Source organism: Misgurnus anguillicaudatus, chromosome 24 (genome assembly GCF_027580225.2).
Source record: "Misgurnus anguillicaudatus chromosome 24, ASM2758022v2, whole genome shotgun sequence".
NCBI classification, from domain to species: Eukaryota; Metazoa; Chordata; class Actinopteri; order Cypriniformes; family Cobitidae; genus Misgurnus; species Misgurnus anguillicaudatus.
The window spans coordinates 12273635-12279634 of record NC_073360.2 but is presented as its reverse complement, the minus strand read 5'-3'; positions in this window follow the sequence as shown (position 1 = coordinate 12279634).

The following is a 6000-nucleotide window of genomic DNA, read 5'->3' as shown; positions in this document are numbered from 1 at the left end:
ACTGAATAATGATCATGTATTTTTTGTAATTATAGTAATTCAACAACGCTGACGGCTGTGAGTCGGAACGATTCACCAATATATAAACTGAGACCGTCAACGTTCAGTACTGAAAGTTTAGCAAGCGCGACACCTAGTGGTCAGTGTTTGTCATTACATTTACCACACCGGCAAGCAGCAAAAACGTACAAAAACAGAAGATACACATCAAAGAATGCAGGAAATCAATATATTATCAATGTGCATCCTAAATTATGTCTAATCGTCACTAAAATATGACTGTTTTTTGTTAAGGAAATACATTTCTCAAACATTTCTTGCACTGCTAACACAGATTTGACTTGATTATATATTTTGAATAAGGCACATAAAGACATTTACATAAAGACATTTTACACCCTATTAAACAGACTATGTACATGTTAAGGTTATCCTTAAATAAAACATGCTTATTAATGCTTTATAATCACTTTTATTCAATAGAAGAACCCAATGAAAGTCTTGTGTTAGAAGCCTTATTTCTTTGGGTCAGATGTAAAATAAGGGTATATGAGTAAACACTAGTACAGGGCATAAACTATAAGGTGAACACACAATAAAGTTTTCAGAATATTTTAATTCTTGTTAATGTTAGTTAATGTTAATACAGTTATTCATGTTAACAGTTAAAATGCTTGATTTTATTATTGTTAAATGATGAAATTAACATACTAAGATTAATAAATGCTGTAGAAGTAGTGTTTAATGTTATTTCATGTTAACTAATGCATTAACTAACGGATAACAAATACAACCTTATTGTGGAGTGTTACCAAAAATCTTCATTGCCTTCACAGAATTGTCAATTTTCGCTTTATTAAATGTATACTTTAAATTTAGTTTAGTTTGATGTTTATTATATGACTGTAATAGTGTATATATTTGGGGTTGTTTACACTTTTCTGTTATTAAGGAAGCTAAAAGGTTAACAAAAGTTTTATATTACTTGTTTTTGAAATTTGTATTTGATTTTAATCTTTACTATTTTAATATTTATTTCATTAATTGAAAGAGTTCAGAGGAGGTTTTCGACACTGCTCATACATGTAATGATGATGCCAGCTGTCAAGATCTTTCATATCCCCCCAACTCTCCTACTGTTAGAAGGATGATGAAATATATGCTGGAAAATAAGAAAATTCCAGTGGAAATTCCACAGAGCATTATGCAAAAGTCAAAACATGGAAAGGCTTTTAATAATTTCCCAAAACATCAGAGAGTGCAAAGGTTAAATCCTCAAATGATGGAAGTGACATTGATGTGCCTTTTATTGAGGAAAGACAGTAAATAGGTAAATAGTGTTTCAATTGTTCAAGTGTTTTGGTTTAAGCTATTAAGTTGGCTGCATAGAACAGTGTATGAATAGAGTCTCTTCATAAATATTATAATTTTATAGTAATTTATTTTTGCTGAACCTACTCACAAATTTGCATCTTTGATCAGGTTTTCGATTTGAAAAAGCTATGTCGACAGTGTGGGGAAGATGATGTTGGATTGAAAATGGATCTCATTTGTGTCCTTGTGTACTCCATTAAATTTTACTTTAGAGCAGAGAGTCACCGTGACTTTGCAGGCCTTTTTTTGTCTCGGAAACACTTTCCAAATATCACAATTTATGATTACGCAGTGGTTCCCAAACTTTTTCAGCGTGTGGCCCCCGTTGTGTACAGTGCATTCCTTCGCGGCCCCCCAAAGAAAATTGGTGACAAAAAAACTTTCTAAAACTCAACATTTTAATAAAAAATAAAAAAAAACATTAAATTATACAAAAAAGTATTGCTTTTGGTTAGTAGCCTTATTTTTTTTAGGTTTAATTACACAGAATTCATGATAAATTAATGTATTTCATAAAATGTAATATCTCAGGGCCCCCCTGCAGTTTGAAAACCACTGCGAGATGGTGCCGGGGGGGGGGCAGTTTTATGACATTTTACAAAATATATTCATTTATCATGAATTCTTAAACCTAAAAAATAATAAGCCAACTAACCAACAGCACTACTAGGTATAATGTTATATGTTTTGTTTAATTAAAATATTACATTTTAAAACAGCAGACAAGTTTTTGTCATAAATTTTCTTTCAAGGGGCCGCGAAAAAAAATGCACTGTACACAAGGGGGGCCGCACGCTGAAAAAGTTTGGGAACCATTGCCTTGGAGGATTAGTGGCACACACAAATAATAGAAAACCACTTCACCCACCTTTTCATCCCTTTGAGGGCAGAGTTCAAGACCCCTCTAAAAGTTATTCATATGAATTTCGATATTTTATTGAAACGCAACTGTTGCCTGAAAGTGGTAGAGACCATAGCAAAATCACAGGTCAAATCGTCATATAAATACTCAAAATAATATTTTGTGCTCAATTACCTTTAGCTGCTTAAAGGGATAGTTTACACAAAAAAGATGGTGATGGTTACCAAAGAGTTGCTGGTCCCCATTGTCTTTCATTGTATTGTAAAAAAAAATATGGAAGTATGTAGAGGTATAATCATCCACCAAAATTGTAATTTATTGGTGAACTATATCTTTAAGCAGCCCCTTAGCTTAAATATACTGTACATACTTTTGTAGATGTGCTTACAGCAGTCAAAATGTTAATATATTGTATTTAAAATTCTCAATTTTGCCTTAGGTTAACTTAAAGTATGTTCAATTTTCCATACAGAATGTGAATGTTTTTTCAGCCAGTTCACATCAAATTGAAAAATGGCCAGACAGGACTCTTAAAGACCAACTTCTACACCTGCCTTTATGTACAGTATTATACTCAGTTCTGTTTAATATGAAACCCAGTCACATTTTCTACATTTCAGTGATGACCAATATTATTTGTTTTCAAGCTGGATGAAAACATTGACTGGTTTATCTTCCCAACATGGATACCAGGGGGGTATTGCAAAAAAATAGAATTAAGAAAGCCAGGATAACAGAAAAGGCCCAGCTTGACCTAGTTTAATCAGCCCATCCTAGCTAAGTCTGTTGCACGATTGCTAAGCCAGGATGAGAACGTTCAGCTATGTCAAGCCAGGTGTAGCTAGCTAGGATAAGTGCACGTTCACGGAATTCTTAAACAGACCACGGAATCGATCACAGAATCACTGATGCAAAAATTGATAAAACTCATAAAAATTCATCATGAAACTGCAAACACTTAACTACTACTATGTGTATCTACAGTATTTGATGCAAAAAAAAGTGCATTATCTTAAAAAAAGCTGTTTATTTCCTATAACAATTTATATTTGGTGGAACTAAACAGAAATCATTGAATTATTATAAGATTTATGTACAGGATTTGACCATATGAAGAATTTTTTAAGGAAAATATTAGGAAAAGGCAACAATAAAAAATGCCACTGCTAAAAAGCAAACATGCTGGTGTCTCTGTAATACCAAGAAGCCCTCAATATGGGATCTTTCAGTGCATACAAGTGGATTTCAACCCCACCCTCAAACTAAAGCTTCCAAAAATACTACATTTACTGTGAGCTTCATAAAGTTTTCAAACAGTTGTATTCATTGACATGCTATAAAACACTGAATATTCTGGATTGTTGGTAAATAGCCACCATGTTCAAACAAGGCTGGTTTGGACTGGAATATTGGGAAGTAAGATGGTAGGTCCCTTGAGGGGGCTTAGGGTTAGGTTAGGGTAGGTTATTAATTTACTTTCATGCAGGATAATACACTATAGCATGCTGCAAAAAAGCAACACTGACTATTTTAATATGGCCATGAAATAAGAAAAGAATTAAGGTACAGTATGAATACTATCCGCTGACCTCTTTATGGAGTATCATTATATGAAAGATCTGTGAGGTGGACAGCACTATATTTCATATTCAAACATAAATAAGCGAAATAAAGACAAAAACTGTAAACTTACAAGTTTAATAAATGGGACAGTAAAAGTCATGTCAAAAACATGCTCATATATTATTATGTAACCTGTCTTAAATACATTATTTGATTTACAATGATTTTTTTATTATCTGTCTATGCAGCACATTTGACACATATCTGTTTTGTGGATTATTTTAACACACTGAATTTTGATAAAGTGCATTTTGCATAATAATTTGGAAATGCTTAATTTGCATATTTTTTAAGTAATAAAGTATCTTTTGAGATTTTAAATACGTCAAATTATTTATTTAAATAGAATAACATGCACAATGTCATATAACTATTGAGATTAAAATACAATTAGTAAAATTACTGACTTTATTTTAAAAAACAAACAAAAATAGCATGTGCATAATAATTTGGACCATCCATCACTTTCAGAAAATCAAGATCAAGGACATTTTGCAATGCTAACGACTTGATTGCAGAAATAAATCTACACATAAGGTAGTATCTGCTGACATATTTTATTGTCTGTACTAAGTTTAACATTAAAAAAGTCTTATATATCTGTCACAGGGGTGGGTGCCATCCACTGCATCCAAAGACAATAGGGAAAGCTGTTACACAAAATAATGCCTGTTCTACTGTGACTGCCCTTATGTAACACTTTATGGAGTAATCTGTTCCTGTTACTTGCAATCTTGTAGAAGTGATTTATCTGAAACGGTATAGTCTGCTATACCATGCTGTGGATGTTTTATGAGTCTGTGGTGTCTGGGGGTCTGTTGGGTGAGGTATGAAAGTGGCGGACAGTTTGATAAGCTTGTGGTCGTAAAATTGCCACTTTGTGGTGTGAGCAAAAATTTGCTGTTTTTGGGTGTGTCCCTTTAAATGCAAATGAGCTGATCTCTGCACTAAATGGCAGTGCTGTGGTTGGATAGTGCAGATTAAGGGGCGGTGTTATACCCTTCTGACCTCACAGGGGAAGACAAATTTCAGTGACCAATTTTTTCACATGCTTGCAGAAAATGGTTTACCAAAACAAGGTTACTGGGTTGATCTTTTTTTACATTTTCTAGATAGATACAAGCACTGGGGAACAAATTATAGCACTTAAACATGAAAAAAGTCTGATTTATCGTGTATGCATATTAAAAACAGCACAAAGAAATATAAACAACAACAACTTCATTTTCATCACAGTGAAACTGTCTAACACCCAACTCTTCTTGAGAAATATGTCCGGTTTATGATTTAAATCGATGTATTAACCATCATCGTATATTAATCAGTTATATAGATTAATATACTTCAAGGAGTTTTTTGAAGTTTATAGGCATTATGCAGGAAATAAAATAAGGACAAAAACACAGAACTTACAAGATTGATTTATTAACTATAATACAGGTCACAGAAGGCCTTGAACTGTTTATACACCATTCCCAATGAGACTAACTACCAAAGTCTTGGCAAACAATGACATGATTTCATTTGTTGACGTAACTTCATTTATTTCATTATTTTTCAATCTGTTTTTTATTCTTTGTTCATTTTTTAATACTGAGAGTGTAGACCGCTCTCCCGGACCTGGTCTTGAATCATGCACTACATCATTGTGGCCTTTACGCCGTTCACAAAAGAACTGTTAAAAAATGTCGTGTCTCATTTTTTTATTATTAATAAAATAAAACATAAAAAGAAAAAACTTTTTTCTATCACCATTGACTATAGGGCAAAGTGTTAGACCCCCTAACATACAAATAAACAACCATTCGGAATATAGTTTTGCTCATTTCTCCGTTAACTTTACCGTCTGTCACCATTGTTGCAAAACAAAACATAAAGTGATGCAGCCAAAGAGGATTTGCAGAACCAATGTCACATTATTTTTAAACATGTTGGCAATGTTTTTGCCATTACAGGTTTCTCCCCACGCCCCAGTTATTTATATTTCCCACAGTCTTTGGCTGCGAACGACACTGAAACAATACATTTGAAAATGCAGCATTCATACCAAGTACCAGGGGCTTAAAGACCACACGGCTTTCGAGTTCCCAAAATCTACCATTTTACCTGCTCTCTGAAGAAACAACAGCAAAAGATAATGT